Here is a 20,495-nt window from a genome sequence, read left to right on the forward strand (position 1 = left end):
CCATCTGTTGAATTAAAAAAAAAAATCACAGAGGACTATAATTTCGAGAAGTTCCCCTTTGTCTTGGAAAAAAAAAAATCAAATACTTTTAGAACGGAAAATATGACAAAGATCAAATCAAAACATTGCTAATTAAGTATGACAGATAATATGTATGAATGTAAGTGTTAATTTTGAATGGTTATAGTTACTTGAATGAAATGCTCCGCCAGGATATGTGAAAACTAGATGTCAGAAATCTGAATACTTCCACCTCACCCATCTCATAATATAAACTAGATTAAACAAGAATGAGTAGAATCCATGGCCAGGCTGTGCCAGTATTTCTCTTCTCAGTTAGATCACTGTTATTTTTTAAAATAATGTGCACACAATAGAGATAGATACATAGATACACATATACACACAAGAAGATAAAAAGGCAACTGAGGTAATAGACAATATTTTTGAGGAACTTTGCTTCAAAAATGTGATTGATTTCCCAAATCTTTTGTATTTTTTCCCTGAGTAAAATATATATATCACCAGCATTCTAAAAGAAAATGTTGAAATAAAATATGAATGACAAATGAGGTTACTAATAAAGCAGAAAGAAAATCTGAAATTTCTAAGTCCATATCATGAGAAGTAAATTCTATATGCAGTAAGGTTTCTGGCTGACAGCTTTTAGGAAAGAAAATGGAATCCTAAAACAGGTGAAGAAATGTAGTAAGATAATGGCCAAATTAGGACATTGAGCACCAGAAAAAAAAAAAAAAACACCACCCTTGGTTCAAAAATGTTAAACCCAAGAAAATTGTGCCCAGAGTAGTCTCAGTAGGGAAGACACTCGTGGGAAATGAGGCTGGTGAGATAGCACAGAGACAGACGGTTGGTGTCAGTCAAGGTTCTCCAGAGAACAGAACCAACAGAATATGTGCATGTAAGTGAATGTGCATATGATTGAATGAAAAGTATGTTCGTGTGTGTGTATATGTACATATGTGTACATATAAAGAGATTTATCTCAGATATTATCCCCATTTATTAAATGATTTCACTGCAATATCTATATTAGTGTTCAACTAAATAACTAAGTACTATAGCCTAGCTAAGCTGACACATAAAACAAATCATCACAATGATACAGAGTCTTCTGAGCTATGACAAGGGATTTGGAGTTGACTGTAAATAAAATGAGAAGTCTTTGATGGGTACTAGGCAGATGAAAGGAGCTATAACGATGTAAACACAGGGCCTAATAGCAAGACATTTATGTTACCTGTTTATAATGGTGGTTTTGAGTAGAAATGGCAATACTTAAAGAACTATGTGCAAGTAAGTAGAATGTAAAACTCGCTTACCTAAAGGAAGCTTTCTAAGTATCCTAAGAAAACTGTCAGTCACAATTGCAAGGCTGCCAGTAAGGATAAAGAGTTTGTTTATTTATAAAATGTTTATAGAAACAGTTTACCAAAATATTCAAGGAATAATACAGATATTTCCTTAGTCTGTATTTTTGCTTTGTCTGCTTTTCAAATGTTCAAATGATTATAAAACAATTTCAGAGACAACTAATATATTCTAATTTTAAAATAAATTTGCATTGACTTTTCAGTAAAATCAGATTTATTATAGTGTTTAATCAGTGCTGAAATGCTGAATGTATATTTTTAATGGCTAAGACGTAAATTGAAGTATACTGATACGAGGAGAACATCAGTTATATTCCAAGTCAATTTATATGATGGATCATCCGTGCTGGGAAACTAGACTTAACAATTATGGAACACAGGGATAGAATAACAATGTAGGTGTATTAAAATACGCTTTTATGAAAGGTCTATTTTATATTACTTTTCTTAAGCTAAAAATATTATCTTTCTTCTCTAATAAGCATAATAAATATTTTCTCCTTTCTAGCTATACTGAAATTATGTACTACCATCACCACTATATAAAGCTCATAAAATATTTTTAATTCATATAAATTGTTTCCTTAGTATGAGTTATCTGGCTTATAATAGTCGTAACTCAGCCTTCATATTGAACTTCTTCTCTAAGAACTTAGATGACTTAAATCATTAGCTAATTAAATCACCAACTATTACATCCTTGTAATTTATAAGGCATTTAATGTTTTCCTTATACCCTTTCTTGGACGCTAATCTTTACTTGGATTGGAAACATTATATTTTGATAGCATCTCTCTTTATTATTTGGAGTGCCTTAGGTTAAAGTACTTCCATTGATTCTTTGCATTTAGTTTTTAAATAGCATGTTTTCTGATAAAGAAGATGTAGAGTCTGTTTCCAGATTCAGGCAGGCCATTCAATATCAGAATTTTATTTTTTTTAATTCAAAATCACGATTCTATAGCAGGCAATTGCATACGCTGCAAAGACTTGGGGAAATGGGCATTCCAGAATGTATAACATGCAGAGTATGACTCCTTATAAAGCCTGTAAGTGCATCCAGCCAGTGTATTTTCGTTAGAAATAGATTAGATACTATACAAATGGGGTCAGTCATTGGAGGAACTCATAATGACTTCTTTATTGGGAGTATACATCACTGTTACAGTCACAGGGGAGCTTGGTTTGTGTGATGGTCGTTTGACATTAACACTGTACTCCAACCTGACCCAGAGAGAGTATCCGTCTTCAAAAGATGGCTCCAGGGTATCATTCAACTCATTCTGTGCAGTTGTTCCCTACAGAGTCCATCTATAGCTTTTATCTTTGCTTTTGGAGACCTTTGACTTCAGAAGGTACTCTGAAGAAAAATCACAAATGTTCTAAGAGTTATAGATGCTTCATAACCTCTACTTAAAAAACAGTACCTGTTCTAGTATTGCTAATGTAGAACTCATCAGTCATGTAAAGTGGAAAAATCTATAGACAGAATAAGTCATAATAAATATTTCAAATAAATAAGGTTCTGTTATTTTTAAGGGTATTTTCAAAGCATAAGTCAAGTTGTAAATAAGTAAAACTTGCAAATTATGTCTGTACTAAGTATAATATTTAAGAATTATTTAGAAGCTGCAATATTGTAAACACTACCAACAAAGAAAATATTTATATCTTTTCATGTCCTTCTATTTGAACAATGAAATTATCTCAGTTTTATAGAAGCAATAGCTTTCTAATTAATCCAGAGTTGCAGTAAGAAGTTATGGAAGCTTTTCAAAATAGTTTAAATTGTTTTCATAAAGTACCAGAGGCAGACTTACCTGTTTCCTCATGCATTTCACAAATTTGAGATTTCCCACTGAAACTCACCCAGTTGCCCAATAGACTGTCCTTTTTGATAAACATACAAATTGACCCTCCTGGTCTTAAAAGCTTGATACTTACAGTTGTTTTATCTGAGTTTCTTCCTCAGGAAATGACCTTCAGGCCTCTCACAAAAGTATCAAAGAACTGAAACCAGATTGCACCCCTCATTCCACACGGTTGCTTCCTTGCCCCTCCCAAGTTTCTGTTTTCTTACACATTGTTACATTTCTTGCCTGCTGTATAAACCTCTGGTTTCAGTTAGTCAGGGAGTTGGATTTGAGACTGACTGAGCTCTCTGACTGCAATACCCAATAAAACCTTTTTTAGTTGGCAATACTCAGTGTCTCAGTGATGGGCTTTTTTTTTTTTTTTTTTCTTTTCCCTGATGGAGTCTCGCTCTGTCGCCAGGCTGGAGTGCAATGGTGCCATCTCAGCTCACTGCAACTTCTGCCTCACGGGTTCAAGTGATTCTCCTGCCTCAGCTTCCCGAGTAGCTGGGACTGGGACTACAAGCACGCGCCACCACGCCCAGCTAATTTTGTATTTTAGTAGAGACGGGGATTCACCACGTTCGCCAGAATGTCTCCATCTCTTGACCTCTGGTCTGCCTGCCTCAGCCTCCCAAAGTGCAGGGATTACAGGCATGAGCCGCCGCGCCTGGCCAGTGATGGGCTTTTGTGTGGCGAACAGCAGGACTGACACCGAATCCCTGGTGTGTCAGTCACGCTAGTGTGTACTAGGAACACGGCAAGACATCGGGAATAAAATAGTGAGTAAAAGATATATAGTTCCTGCTTGCTATGGTTCTTTCGGTATAATGGGTACACTAGCATTAGAAAAAAAGAAACAACAATAAATGTAGAAATACAGATTGAGATGTGTTGTAAAGGCAGACAAATGGGTTCTGTGAAAATAAGTTAGAAAATACCCTGTATTTCAATGGAAGATTAGGAATAGTATCCTGGGGAATTTATAGCTGTCCTAANAGAATGACAAGAATGACCCAATTTGAATAATCACCTTTCACAGATTCAATATGCGGAATCTTTAAAAGAAAGGGAATAGATCGAAACAGAAAGTAGAGTGGTGGTTAGCAGATGCTAGGGTGGGTTGGGTGGAGCTGTGGGTGAAGAATTGGGAAGATACAGGTTAAAGGGTACAAAGTTGCAGTTATATTGCATAATATATATACATTGTATAATATGTATATTGTATACTGTACAATATTATTATTGGTAATTTGCCAAGTGAGTAGATTTTAGGTACTCTTACCAACGTTACTTAAACTTGGAAATGGTTATATAGTTTCAAATATATGCATAATAAAAAAATAAGTAAAAGGGAAAGAAAGAAAAAAGAAAACTATATGAGATCATAAGTATGTTAATTTGCTTAACTGTAGTAATCACCTTACTATGTATATCTAAACACATATATATATATGTGTATGTGTGTGTGTGTGTGTGTTTGCTGGTCTCTATGAATCTACTCTGGTCCTCTCCAATCTATTTTACACATTAAGGCCAAATATATTTACAGGCAATGTATGTATTTTTTATAATTATTGTATTTTATATATACATTCACAGATTTAGGCAAATATATATATATATATACACACACACACATACACATACATATATATTTGTCCTTAATGTGTAAAATGGATTGGAGAGGACCACAGTAGATTCATAGAGACCAGCATATGTATATATATATATATATACACACACACACGTATATGTGTATATATAGTGTAGAATGTGATGTTTATATATGTCCTTTATATATACATATATTTATTTCCTATATACATATATGTATGTATTTCATAGCTATACATATGTATATGTATGTATATATATTTGGTATTCATGTGTAAAATGGTTTGCAGAGTACCAGAGTAGATTCATAGAGACCAGCCATGAGGAGCATGAAGAGTTTAGTAATAGAAATAGAGAAAAATCTAAGACTTTGGCTGTGGTTAGTGAAAGAAAGGAATGGATCAAGAATGACTTCTGGTTTTCTGACTTGGGCTTCGAAATGAATAGCACCTATTCCAGAATTTTCATTTTTTGGGATCAGGGGCTAGTTTCACAGGAAAGATCAGAATTTAGTTTAAAAACCGAGGTATTGTTGAGACATTCAGATGGATAACTCTGGTAGTTAGTTACGTATATGAGCTAGTATTCCAGGAAGTGTGTAGGGAGACCCCCTGAAACTATTGCTACAGAATAAAAGATGACATGCTCCTGATTATTGTAAATACAGAACTGCATGCAGGATTGTGTAAAGACAATGCCAGGTTGGGCTGCCAGAATGAGCCAACAGCGCGTGATCTGCTTCCCCCTGCAGAGAGCCTATGAGCAAAGGTGCAGTCAGGGAGGTTTCACATCACCAAGACTCCTATCCCAGAAAAGCAGATGTTCATAGCTCTGGGAATGAATGGAATGCGACCCTTGTGGAGAGCCTATAAATGGACGCATGAGGGGTGCCAGTTCATATGGATAAGATAGGAATATAAATGTCCTCATCTTGCCATGGCTCTTCTAGGCCTCTTTAGGATTAAGGCATACTCCCTTCTGAGAATTTCTGGTCTAACCAGTTGTCTAGCTTCACGTCCTGTTTCTATTGATTGTTTGTAACTAGCTTTTGCTGCAACTGTTACTGCTGATTAATATCTTGCTAATCATAGGTTATGGAAAGACTGTGTTTCTGTTTTAAGGCTCTGTTAGAAATTACTGATGCACACACTATATTGTAAATTTGTATCTCTGTATACTGTAGTTCTGCACACAGACGTTATGTTAAAGAATTACTTCATCCTCATGTGACCATCTCACCTCATAATCAAATGACACTAAATCCCTCAGTAACCTACGCCCGCCCTCACCAAAATTCAATAATAAATGCTGGTATATCCAGTGCATTGGCGGCATCGCAGGACCAGAATGAGGTGACACCCTGGACCCAGCTTTCACTATCTTGTGTGTGTCTATTATTTCTCGACCTGCGGATCCGCCGGGGCCAAAGAGAGAGCCCCATTGCATTGCAGGCTGCTGCCAGATCCCACAAAAGAAGTACTATTGGCAAATATATAAATGTGAATGTCATCTGCCCAGTGAGGATTCCTGAAGCCCTGAGAGTGAATGATTTTTCCAAAAGAAATGAAAAATTGTAAAATATAATTTATAAGAGAGCCTTGGGAGATACTGTTCAACATCAATATTTAAATCCTACAAATGCAGCTTTAGGGAGGAAAGGTATTCAGATTTGGGAACACAGTTTTCAAGGAGAAAGCAGTTTTCAGAGTATTTTCTGCAGATGCAGGATATTATATGTAGATTCTCTTTGGAAAAGATAGGCCTATTAATTCTAGCTGTAGAACAAAAATATTGATAGAAAAAATACATATTCCACAATGTAATAAGGTTTGGTGTGTTTGTGTGTGGCATATGTTTTAATGTACCACAAAGACTAAAATTTAGGAATTCAACACTGTTGTTCATGTAATTTTTTTGTGGATTCCAAATGCAAAATCCTGGGTTGTCTTTACCTGGCCTGGTTCTTCTCTGTATCCCAAAACTCAGCTTGGGAGCTCAGAGCATCTTTGTTTTTCTGCCCTATGTCATATTAGCAATGATTCATCAACTTATTTCATCTCTTTAGTCTTTGAATATTTCTATTCTGCAACTAGACTCAGAGCATCTATCTGTGTTTTGTCAAGTTCTCTCTCCAACTTCTTTTTTACACTGAAAAGACAGGACAATGAAGAAAAAAAAAAGTGCTCTTTTTCTTCAATCAACAAAGGGGACTTTGACATTTATTAGTTTTCATGGAAGAATATAAACTCATTCACTAGGGAATAGAGATGATGTTCTATTTAAATTTTATTCCTGTTTTCCGATTTAAAATGTGTCCCCCTCACACTGGCTCAAAGGACATGATATTGCTCAGACTGATTCATCAGTGTATTGCACTCAGTGTGCATAATGAGGAAAGGAAAAGAGCACTATCAACATTCATCCATGCTTAACTGAGGACTTGGTTATAAAATAATGGTGATAAAACCACACACTTTAAACTGGAAATAGCCATTATAATATACTCTCTTATGCCCATTGACAAATAAAACTTTCAAGCTACTGCAGGAAAAATTAAGTGATGGTGCTTCCATATAACCCCCATCCCACCCCAGCTTCTGGAATCCAAGTCAGCAAGTAGCAAATAAAAGTAAATTTGTTGCAATTTAGCATCTTTTATGTTCATGTATATCACCATGTTTATTTATTTGGCAGTTTCTAGTACCAGTGAACCAAAATCAATAATCTTTCTTACAGGTTTTTTTTTTTTTTTTTTTTTTTTTTGTAGGTTGACCAAACCAGTTCCCTCTCTCACTGTCCCTATGCACATTTCCCCAACTGTTGAGTTTTCCTTATGTAGCCTTCTGCTCAATCCTATGCCAATGTTGTGTGACCTAGATGTGAATGTGGATATGTTATATAGGTTAAGAGTATGACCTTTGGAATCACAGCGAGTGCATTTGGACCTCATCTCAGTCACTTATATTCTATACACCTCAGTTTTCCCACTTTGAAAATACAGATATCATGTGCTAAGTAGCGTGCTTTTGAGGAGTCAATGAGATAATCCAGGTAGGGCACTTAACACGATTTGTGGTTTGTAATAAGCCCTCAAAATGGTTTGCTTTTATTACTGTTGGCCTGCCCAGTGTTTATTTTCAAGAACACTACATTGGAAATGCATCACTAACTGTAGGCGAATATATAGTCACCAACTGGGATTCAGTCAAGGGAAGTTCAGATAACACTTTTATTTGCTATTTCTTTATTCACTATTTCTAGAAAATCTGTTACTTTGCATACATAGTGTACATTTAAGTGTATTTATGTCTTCCCATAAAAAATATTCTGCATTTGGTTTGCTGTATTGACTGAAATTTCTTCCACTTTTTAGGTACATACATTTTCTCCAGAAACATCTGAAATACAGTTGCAATATGTTCTATGTAATAGATATAAGATCTTAAAAATCATTTCTTTCACTGGTTTTTCAGCAAAATGCAAGAGGCTAAGGAGCAGGTGTAATAAACTTTGCTGGGAATAAGGGAGAAATATAGAGAAGGTGACACTAAGCAGTGACCTATTGAAAAATATCTTATGGGAACCCCAGTCATGGAGCACAAAGTTTCTGAAAAAAAAAAGTTTAGAGAAATGAACTCAGACGTTCACAGGTTAGCCCTAGGCCACAGTATGCACATATCAAGTGGCATATTCAACAAAAGTGAACAAAAGTAAGTAAACAAGTCATGTCTAGAGTAGAAATACATACTTTGTGGTGAATGATATTTTCATATCTCAGATTTATTCCTTCAAATAGGGAAAATTATTGAACAACCTTTAAAAGGACTCCATGATGAAACATATTGGATAATTATGATGCACACTACAAAGTTCTGTTTTGATAATTATATTATTAGGTGTCAAATTACTGATAAATAATCTATTTGATTTTTTAAAATAAGTGCTTATAAGTAATATGTAGCTCTGTTTTCAAGAATGGTAACATTTGTGGCCGGATGCGGTGGCTCACACCTGTAATCTCAGCACTTTGATAGGTTGAGGTGGGCGGATTACTTGAGGTCAGGAGTTCGAGACCCCCCTGGTCAACATGGTGAAACCCCGTCTCTACTAAAAATACAAAAATTAGCCAGGCATGGTGGTGAACACCTGTAATCCCACCTACTCAGGAGGCTAAGGCTGAAGAATTGCTTGAACCTGGGAGGTGGAGGTTGCAGTGAGCCAAGATCATGCCACTGCACTCCAGCATAGCAACAGAGTGAGACTCGGTCTCAAAAAAAAAAAAAAGAAAGAAAAAAAAGAAAGCAACATTCAATGAAGAATAATTTCATTGTATACTCAAAAAATATAAAAATTATAATATTTATATATTTTCTCCTAGACAGGGGAACACGTAGACTCTATAATATGTATATTATTAAATCATTTTAGTCAAAAATAGATTATTACAAATAAATCATTTTGGAAGGCAAAAAATGTGATTTAAGATCCCTGAATATAAACAGGTGTAAACAAAGAACGTGTGTCATATTTACATTTACTTATTTATATTTATGTCTACATTTCTGTTATCACTTTTTTATAGCTTTTAGATCATATTGCTTCTTAACATATTTTCTATTTTCTGTTTTCTATTTTCTTCCATTATTCTTGAAAAATGTTCAGCCCTTCCGCTATGATTTATTTCCTCATCCATAGATTAAAAGTGAACAATAAAATTAATTTTAAAAGCACAGAATATATCATTCATCCATGTGACTTTAATGTCATGCCCTCCGAAAAATCCTCATGTAAAGTGACACCTCAATATCTTTATCTAATTAAGTTTTTCTCAAAATACTTATCATATACTGACATTTACATATATAATATATGTATATGTGTGCATGTATATATACAAATTTACTGAAATACACACACACATATCCACATTATTTCATTAATTCACAAATTCTCACTAAGTAAATAAATTATTTTAGTCCCTTTTTGACCACAAGATCGTTATATTTTCTTTACCATCAGTAAAACCAGTCTGCTGAAAGAAACAGGAGCCATAATTAATAGGGGCTTAAACTATGCAGAAATTTATTAACCCACTTACCAAGAAGGCTAGAGGGTGGTGGATGCTGGCATCTATTTGTGCATAACAAAAATCATACAGGATTTTTTTTTACTGTCGGTTGTCCTATATTCATCACCTTATGGTTACCATAGGGCTATCACAATCCTTAACATCAAATCTAAATATTAGGTAGAATAAAATGGTCAAGGTAAGAAGGTAAAACTCTCTGCCTTTCACTTTTGTGAGAAACTAGAAAATTCACCAAAAACATCCCAGGAGACTTGACCTTTGTGGGCGGCAAGCCATCCAGGTGCCGAGGCAAGAGACCAAGAGCACGAGCTGCTCCAGTATAATAAAATATATCAAACAACAAGAGTTATACTAGATCTAGATAGTAGACATGATTATATATGAATATCATTAATCATTAGTTTGTAGCAATTACTTCTTATTCTAATATTATAATATTCCTTGCTCTACATGTATAACCTAGGAAAAACCAGACCATACAGAGATAAGAGCTGAAGGGACATAGTGAGAAGTGACCAGAAGAGTGCGAGCCTTCTGTTATGCCCGGGCAGGGCCACCAGAGGGCTCCTTAGTCTACTGGTAACGCAGCATCTGCGAAGACACCTGTGGCCAAGCGAACCGTGGTCTAGCTGTAGCTTCAGTGCCAAGGAAAACCACCCGCTACTTAGTGGACCAGGAAAGGGAGTCTCCCTTTCCCCGGGGGAGTTTAGAGAAGACTCTACTCCTCCACCTCTTGTGGCGGGCCTGACATCAGTCTCCCTGTGATGCTGTGCTTCAGTGATCACGCTCCTGGTCCATTTTCATGTTCCATCCTGTACACCTGGTTCTGCCTTTTAGATAACAGTAGAAAAATTAGTGAAAGTAATAAAAGTCTCTGATATACAGAAATAATGGTGTAAGCTCTCTCTCTCTCTCTCTCGCCTTGGCTGCCAGGCAAGGAAGGGCCCCCTGTCCAGTGAACATGTGACCCACGTGACCTTACCTATCATTGGAGATGGTTCAAACTCCTTACCCTGCCTCTTTGTCTTGTATCCAATAAATATCAGTGCAGCCTGGCATTCGAGGCCACTACCAGTCTCCGCGTCTTGGTGGTAGTGGTCCCTGGGACCCAGCTGTCTTTTATCTCTTTGTCTTGTGTCTTTATTTCTACAATCTCTTGTCTCCACACACAGGGGAAGAAAACCACCAACTCTGTGGGGCTGGACCCTACAGACCTTAAGTTTTACTGGGTGAGCAAAGTTGACCTGGAACAAAGTCAATGGGAAAAGAGGGGTTTGTAAATCCATGTTGGCCAGGCAGTGTACTGTGCCTGCCATGGTGTGTTATACTCTTTCTTGTATATTTTAGTATTTCTAGCTCCTAGACTCTGTGAGAATTCTGGCACATTAATTTACTTTTTTATATTATTTTACCTAGTACTGTTAAATAGTTTGAAAATTGAATTAAATTGAATCATCTTTCCTGTGCTTTGTCATAAAAATTACCCTCCTGTTCTGGTCATAGGCCCTAATAATAATTGATTTAAAACAAAGGAATAAGAAGACCATGCTATTAGTCTGTCTTAGCAGTGGTTCTGGATCATGTGTTGAGTTAAACTGTATCTAACAATCCGCTATTTATTTACCAGGTTTTCCTTTCAAATCTAGAAAGTGATAGTAAAATTCTTTATCTTTTATTACTAAATTCACAGAGATTTTCATACTATCAAAGACCCTAAATGAAGCACCAAATTTATCAGATATTTAAAAAGTGTTAAAACTGATAAAGCACATGAAACCAACTTATTTCACAAATATGATAATTATAGTACATCTGGCATAATTTCTGCTGGTCCTCCCTGCTGTTTTTTCTTGGTGGAGATTTGGGCTCCAGATGTTGCTGATGCAGTTGGATGGTCACCCACAGTCTATCACCCCAAGGCACAAGAGCTGGAGCCAAAACTGACTCAAAGTTCCTGATAGCAAAAATTTTCAGAACAGCAGAAATGCCTTGAAAACAAATGATCGCGTCCTAAATTATCAAAAGGTAGCTTTACAGAAATTGTTTTATTTATAGAAATACGCAAAGAAGTTTTAAATTGCTTGATTTGTTTCTATAAAAGATCTATAGAATTTTATTATGAAATTCCTTACTCATTAATAAACTACAATATCATGAATATGATTTCTTATTTTATCCTCTAGATAGCTAACAGAAAATTATTTTAAAATGGTATCCATACTCCTGATATATACACATATATGCATATATATAGAGAGAGAGAAATTGTGATTAAGATATCACAAATCACATTTACCATTTTTCTCTGACTTGAGAGACTTATTCTGATATGTATGTGTACATATATAAAATACATATTTAGACATATGTATATCAGAACATATATATATATCTACATCTTAATACTGTTTACAATATCCTTTTGACTTGAGATATTTTAAGAAATAAAAGTCTCTGTATAACCATTTTAACATATACTTTACATACTTTAACGTATTCTACTCTGTGAATAGAAGCTACTTTTCAGGATCTGGCACCTCTTCTCTTCGCCACATCTAGAGAAAATTTCATATATGATTGTTTCTGGAAAGGTAAAGTCTAAGCCTTGATACTGGTCCCATTTCCTGCTGCTTCATTAAAATACCATCAGTAATACTTCTCTATTCTTTTCTTTCTTTCCTTTTTTTTTTTTTTTTTTTTAGAGAGACAATGTCTTTCTTGCTTTTGTCACCAGGACCAGGATGGAGTGCAGTGGTGAGATCATAGCTTGAGACACCCTCAAACTCCTAGGTGATAGCCTCAAGCTCCAAGCTCAAGTGTTGCTCCTGCCTCGGTCTCCTGAGTAACGTGGACTACATGTGTCCCATTATGTCTGGCTATTAACAAAAAAAGCGTAGAGATGAAGGTCTCACTATGTTGCCCAGGCCAGCCTTAAACTCCTGACCCCAAGTGATCCTCCTGCCTTGGCCTCCCAAAACGCTAGTATTATTGGCATGAGCTACTGTGTCAAGCTCCTGGAGTCTTTATAAAGACACTAATTCCGTACATGAGGGCTCTGACCTTATGATCTTATCACCTCTCAAAGACCTTACCTGTAAATACCACCACTTTGGGGAGAATTAGGTTTTAACATATGATTTTGAGGGGATATAAGTATTATCTATAGCAAATAATTCAATTACTTATGCTATAATCAGATAGTGTAATTTAAAAGTGAAGTTATTTTCTAACATTTATCTATTATAATTTATTTCATATTTAATCCACCCATATTTTCTGTATTAGTTTTCCATTGCTACTATGACAAATTAACACAAATATAGTGATTTAAAATAATATAAATTAATATTTTTCATATCCTGGAGTACAAAAGTCCTAAAAAAAAAAATTTGGCCAACAGGGCTGTGTTCTTTCTGGAGACTACAGGGCAGAATCCAACTCTGCCTTTTCTAGCTTCCAGAGATCACTTGCATTCCTTGGCTCTTGGGCCCTTCCTCCACATTGAAAGCCAAATTTAGCATTTTCAAGTCTCTCTCTCTCTCTCTCTCTCTCGCTCTCTTCTCAATCTCTATCATTATACTTATTTTTTACCTTGAAAAAACACTAAATATTACATCAAATATTACATTAAAAATCTCAATATTTTCACTCTGACCCTCCTCCCTCCCTTTTTGAAGAACTATTGTGATTACATTTGGGCTCGTCCAGACATTCAAATAATCTCTCCATGTCAAATTTCTTAAATTAATCACGTCTGTAAATTTTTTTTTTGCTATGACAAGTAACATATGTAGATTTCCATTATTGGGGCAAGAACATCATTAAACTCTTACTAAACCTACCAAAATTCTCTTTCAATTATTACACGAAAAGGCCTACCTCACATAACTGGCTGCCACCAACTAAATGTCAATGATCTAGAAACGAGCTTAAAAAATGTAAGTACAGAAAAATACATAAATAATGTGGATTTAGTCAATTTTACATTTTTTATTCATGGATGTACATATTGATCCTTACTTCATTAATAATTCTTCATGGTTTGATTTTCCTTAACCACAGAGCTTTAAATGTAGAGGATTGTAAGAAGAAAGTTTCCAAACAAAGCAGATTTATTGGCAATTATAAGAACTAGAAACTTAGAACCTGATAGTCTTCCTGGGGTCAAGGGTTGAATTCCAAGAGGTCAATGTACTTCTCACCTCATGCAAAATTTAGGTACAAATAGGAATATTAAAACTTAGTTTCTTTTTATTGTACTAATGAAGCATCTAGATTTCTAAACCAGAATCAGCACTAATGTGAAACAAAGAAACATAAAGTTATCATAAAGCTTCAATTTTTTTACCCTATTTAAAAAACTCAGCAGGATGACTTACATTTGGGAAATATTACCATGCAAGATTTTTAAAGTAAATTATTTTGCTTGAAGCAGTAAACACTATCTGAAATATTTACTGACATAAAATGTGGCACTACAGATAACAAATAATTGCAACTTTTATTTGATACAAAACCAGCAACTTTATCAACTCCTTATGTGGACTCTTTGTCGTACACTTATTTGACTAAGACAGTACAGAAATCTTGTTATACTAATCATTAATATCATTCTTGTCTCAGAGTATCAGTGACCATACTTTAAGACTGAAATTGCCTTTTAATTTGTATGTTGAAATGAGTTAAGAATATGGAGTGGGGTATTTAATAAGATAGTAAATTTTCATCAACTTTAGAATTTACGGAATTTATTTCTCCTGATACATATAGTAAATTGTATACATTATTTTAATTATGTGCTTTATTTTATGTTTTACTTCAGATAAACTATTGCTATTTGCTGTTTCATGCATCTTTAGTTATGTTTCTCTGCTTACTTTTGATAGGAGCCATGTTATGAAAAAAATCTAATTTGACAATATCTTTTTCTTTCCTAGAAATTTGGGATATAAGTAATCAATTTTTACAGTACATAGTAGTGTTGTGAATGAAATTAGTTGTCAAATGAGAATACTATCAGCTCAAGTGGTTAATTGTGCAATATGCACATTATAAAAGAAGAATTATCTTAGTTGCTGCTCATCTATCATTTTCAAGCAGTCTTTTAAAGACATAAGAAGACATTGGACATTTGGAAGCTTCAGGTGACAGATGATTTTAAGAGAAATAATTTAAACTTTGAAGGTAGAATAGAAGTGTCTGATTACCGTCTATCATGAAATTCTAAAAAAAAGAGAAATAAGGATGTACCTTTTCAATGTTTTTATATGTTTTGTGTATAAAGTCCTATATATGAGAGGCTTTATAGGTAAAGCAAGGCAAAAGTGAGTGAATGAGAGAGGTAAAAGCGATAACTGTTTAAACCATGTATGTTATTCTTAGTAATTATACTAAATTTCCTGAAACTAGATAAGTGAACCAGATGCACTGGTTTTGGAAGAACTGCACTTATGAAAGTAGAATATATTAGAATATATCCCTCTATTACAAATGATACAGAAGGATAATATTAAGCATAGTTGGAATAGGAGACCAGAATGATAGGAAAAAGTCATGGGGGCTAAAATTAGTTAACTGGCCTAAATGGTTTATATAGCTTATCTTGCATAATCCTGCTTAGAATTCTATGATACTAGGGTCCAGTTTCATTTGAATTTCAGAAGTAAGATTACTAAGCCTAGACCTGCTAAGTAACATGTCAACAGTTAATAGGTGCCAGAGATTTGGGATATGAGTACATTTATTCATTCACCAAATATGTTAAGCCAGGTCACTGAGGATAGGAAGTTCTATCATCACTGATCATAATTCTACAGGAGGTATCACAAAATAAATGGGAAAACAGCTAATATAGCAAGTGGTAATAAAGAGTAAGGAGTAAAAAGTAAAGAGGGGATAAGGAATTAAAAGAACAAGGCTTGTTGATACCTGAGTGTCTTATTCTATTTTTGCTGCTATATAAGATATCTGAGACTGTTACCTTTATTTATTTATTTATCTATTTATTATATTGTATTTATTTATTTATTTATTTTTCAGACAGAATTTTGCTCTTGTCGCCCAGGCTGGAGTGCAATAGCATGATCTCAGCTCACTGCAGCCTCCACCTACCTGGTTCAAGCAATTCTCCTGCCTCAGCCTCCCGAATAGCTGGAATTACAGGCACCTGCCACCACATCTGACTAATTTTTATACCTTTAGTAGAGATGGGGTTTCACCATGTTGGCCAGGCTGGTCTAAAACTCCTGATCTCAGGTGATCCACCAGCCTTGGCCTCCCAAATGGTATATTTATTTTATTTTTTTAAACATTTATTTCTTATAGATTGGGAGAATGGGAAATCCAAGTTTAAGTCACTGGCAAGTTCGGTGCCTTGAGAAAACCTGGTCTCTGTTTCCGTAGTAGCATGTTGAGTATTATGTTCTTACACGGTCGTAAGGGAAAGGGCCCCAAAATTTTGGAAGCCTTTTTTATATGAGCCTTAATACCATTCAGAAGGGAAGATTTCTCATGATGTAACCACCTGTTAAGGGCCCCACGTTTTAACATTATCTCTTTGGCAATTATGTTTCAACACGAATTTTGGAGGGGATAAAAACATTCAAACTATAGCACTGGGGGAATAACATTTCAGGCAGATAAATAGCAAGTGGAAGACTGGGGTGTTCAAGCAAAAGCTAGGAGGCCAAGAGACATGCATTAAACCTCTGGTGGTGATAGGTTCAGTAACAGATGAGATGCGACACCAGCGAATGTATGGTCTGGTTTTATAGACTGTGTAGAAATTTTAAGTCTGCTCTGGCATATAAAGACATCAAATAATTTTGAGTGGAGAAGGAACATGCCATAACTCAAACTTTAAAAGGATCACTCTGCTGACCACTGATAGAAGTGATTGATTGGTATGAAGGCAGGGTGGAGAGTAGAAGAAAGGAAGCCAGATAAGATGCAAATTAACTGCCTGGGAGGCAAATTTTGTTTGTGTTGACAAAAATAATAAAGGTAGTAGAGTTGAAACCTTTGCAAGTATGTCTCTATAGATCTTTGTATTGTTTTGTACATAGATGACAGGCAAATAGAGATGTCAAGAAGTTTGATATCAAAATCTGGAGGACTCATATAAAAATACCTGTGGTTAAGATAGACATTACAACTGGAAAGTCCTCACCCTTGGGTCCTGATAATATTGTTAGGGAAATGATGCAGATATAGGATAGAGTCAAGGAGAAAACACTGGAGAATGCTGATAGGATCAAGTGGAAAAGTAGGGAGCTGGAAAACAAAATTAAGGTGGGGGGACAGTGAGTTCACATGAAAACAAGTAGGAAGTGCTCTTAAAATCAAAGAAAGCTGATTTTGTCCTACTTGGCTAAATAAGACAAGATAATGTAATTTATTTCCATTTATATCACTAAACAAATGGTGGGTTTTCTTGATTGTAACATAAATAACATCAGTAGAAAAGTTGGGCACATATGTCAGTTTGAGGAAAGTTGAATGAAAGGGAAGTAAAAAAGCACAATAGCATGAACACACAATGCTCGAAAAGAGAGTAGATGATAGGGGCAGTATCTAATGGGATGTGTGGTCAAGAGAGTTTTGTTTTGAAGTTTTCTGTTTTGTCAAGGAAGGATTTTTTATATTAAATTTGGTAACTGATGAACTAATTCTGTGTTAAATAGTGACGGCTGTTGCAAGGAAAATAAGAGAAAATTAAGGAGCAATGTCCTTCTGAAATTTGGAGGAAATGCGATCCAAAGTAGAGAGTGGAAGTGGGGTGACTGTTTTCTGATAGGTAAAGGGACAATTTTTTCCCCCTATTATAATAGAAGGGAAGAAAGAGAGATGGTAAACATGCATGTTGTCTTGTAGATAAGGTAGGCTGAATAATGCCTTCCCACCCCTCAGTGGTGCTCATGTTCTAATTCCTCAAACCTGTGAATGCATTACCTTAGATGGCAAAAGGAACTTTGCAGATGTGAGCAAATTAAGGATTCTGAGATGGGAGATTACCCTTCATTATTTAGACAGGTACAGATGTGATCACAATGGTCCTTGCAGGGAGCCAGGAGAATCCAAGTAAGAGAAGAACACATGAAGATGGAAGCAGAGGTAAGAGTGATCCCCTTGCTAAAAGGGGCCCTTAAACCAAGAGATGCAGTAGCCTCTAGAAACTGAAAGAGACAAGAAACAGATTTTTCTCTAGAGTCTCAGAAAGAATGAAGTCCTGCTGACATTTTAATTTTATTCCATTTAGACCCACTGTTGAAATTCTGATGTCCAAAACTGTAAAACAATAAATTTATGATTCTTGAAGCCATTATGTATTTGGTAATTTGCGGCAGCAGGAAAAGGAAACTAATCCAGTAGTCTGGGCGTGGGAAGACAAACGAGGGCACAACTAGGCTCATCTTTTTTCTTAGAGAAGATGGTATCTCCTGAGATGCATGCAGTGGATAGAGAATGGGAAGTAAGGGGATAGAAAAGCTTGTATAATAATTTAATATCATGAATTGGAAAATGGCAAACAAAGTAATAGAATTTCTCCTGAAATAAAAGAGGAAACAGTGTCTTCACTTGTGTTAGCTTTCCTAACCAATATAAATTCAAATACAGAATAGAGAGGCATTTGTTGTGACTAATCCATTTTTTTTTCAATGTGGGGAAAGAGAATGAAAGATGCACAGGTCATTTGAGGGCACTGACTGATGAGTGAGTCTTGCGATAGGCAGTGAATCAAGTCTGGACAAGAAGAGTGCTGAACACAGGAAGGCTGATGAATAGTGACCAAAAAAAGTGAAGTCAAGTAGTTTAGAAAAAATGAGTTAAGTCAGTGGTTTGTAGAAGAAGGAAAAACTTAATGACAGAATATAGTAATCAGAGAGTAATCACAATAATGATGAGCTCAAAAAGCAGAGTCCAGGATATCGGATGATTTACCGTGTATATTTAACAGTGTAAAATCACTAGGAATGATGCAGAATTAGAAAATATGGAGCATTTGACTCAGGAATAAAAGTCTTCATTTAAGAAGAGTAGTCACAAAGAAGTTGACACGTGTCAGAAATACGTGGAGAGCATAGTGTAAAGTGTCTTTTTCAAATGGAGCTAGCGGTTTTCAAATAGAGCAGATTTTTCGGAAACAGTCAATGATTCGGGAACTCATAATAGGAAGCAAGGATGATACTATTAGTACCTATGTAGATGGGAATATATACATAGGTTTAAAAGATATGTACAAAACACATTGTTGTAAATAATCATTAGTGAGATAACAAATGATTTAAAAACCTCTTCACAAACAGGACATACCTTAGCAATAGAGCAATGACAATATAACATTACTCACATTTCTTTATGTACTAATCATGTATTTTAGAAATTTCTGAAAAGAGATATAATGAAAAAATTATTCTTTAAAATCTGACAAAGATCTGCCTTAACCTGTTAAATGCATAAAATTTCCTAAAGCTATTATTACAAATAGATGTTATGATGTGGTTGATCATTTAGTTTTACTTACATACTAACACATAAGGGACCTCTGAATACTTCTAGTTTCAATACAGAAATTGATGATAGAGTAAAAAAGAAAGCACTCTGAGGAGAGAATCTAAGCCCACAGTGGAGTCTTTTCTTACTTACTTTCATAGACTAGCTTTGGACAGATATGCATCCTAAAGTACTAAAGGAATCCTCGGATGGCAGGGCCTCCAGCAAAAAAAAAATGTTTCTATTAAATTTTGGCAGCTCACGATTTGAAACATTGGGGATTTCTGGTAGACCATAAAATTTCCAATTAATTCCATTAATTAAGGCACTTTAATTAAAGTGATAATCCTTGATTGAACATAAATCAATATCTCATTTCTAAATTCAGAGAGTGTTTACAATAAGAGGAGAGAAGATTAAGTTCATAGCATGAATTGAGACAAATTTTAACCTTAGCTTCTATTTCGTTCACAACTAAAGTGAAGCTTCCTTAAATATGATGCAACAGTTGTGAGTGTAATTGTGTCTGTGGGCATTGCTTTATGATTGATATAACTAAGCATTTCTTTTCCTACTCTGATGTTGCTGCAGCTCCCAATAGAAATTTGTTTTGCTATAATCATTCTGTTTAAATTGCACAATTTATTTATGAGGATACATGTGGATTACTTTGATGCCATGTCAAGAAAGACAATTAAGCTATTTTTAGAATTCCATATCAGAAGTAATTTATTTCAATTTCAGAGGCATTTGTTAAATTGGTTAAATTTTTATTCAGTGCTTTTAGGAAACAATGGCTCAAGGATAATATGCTTTTGAGAGGCTTATTTAGCAGAGATACACTGCCTTTATTTGGAGTTTACTTGGTTAAACAAAAGCATTATTCATAAAATTCTAACTAAATTTGATAATTATAACAAAATCAAAGTGAAATAGATCAGAAAATAGATTTTTAAAATTATTTGAAGGGTACAAAATGGCAGCAAGATTCAAGTAGATCCACATTTTGTTCACTTCCCTGAACATAAGGATCTTGCGCCAGTTTCCCTG

Source organism: Rhinopithecus bieti, unplaced genomic scaffold (genome assembly GCF_001698545.2).
Source record: "Rhinopithecus bieti isolate Rb0 unplaced genomic scaffold, ASM169854v2 scaffold_28121, whole genome shotgun sequence".
NCBI lineage: Eukaryota > Metazoa > Chordata > Mammalia > Primates > Cercopithecidae > Rhinopithecus > Rhinopithecus bieti.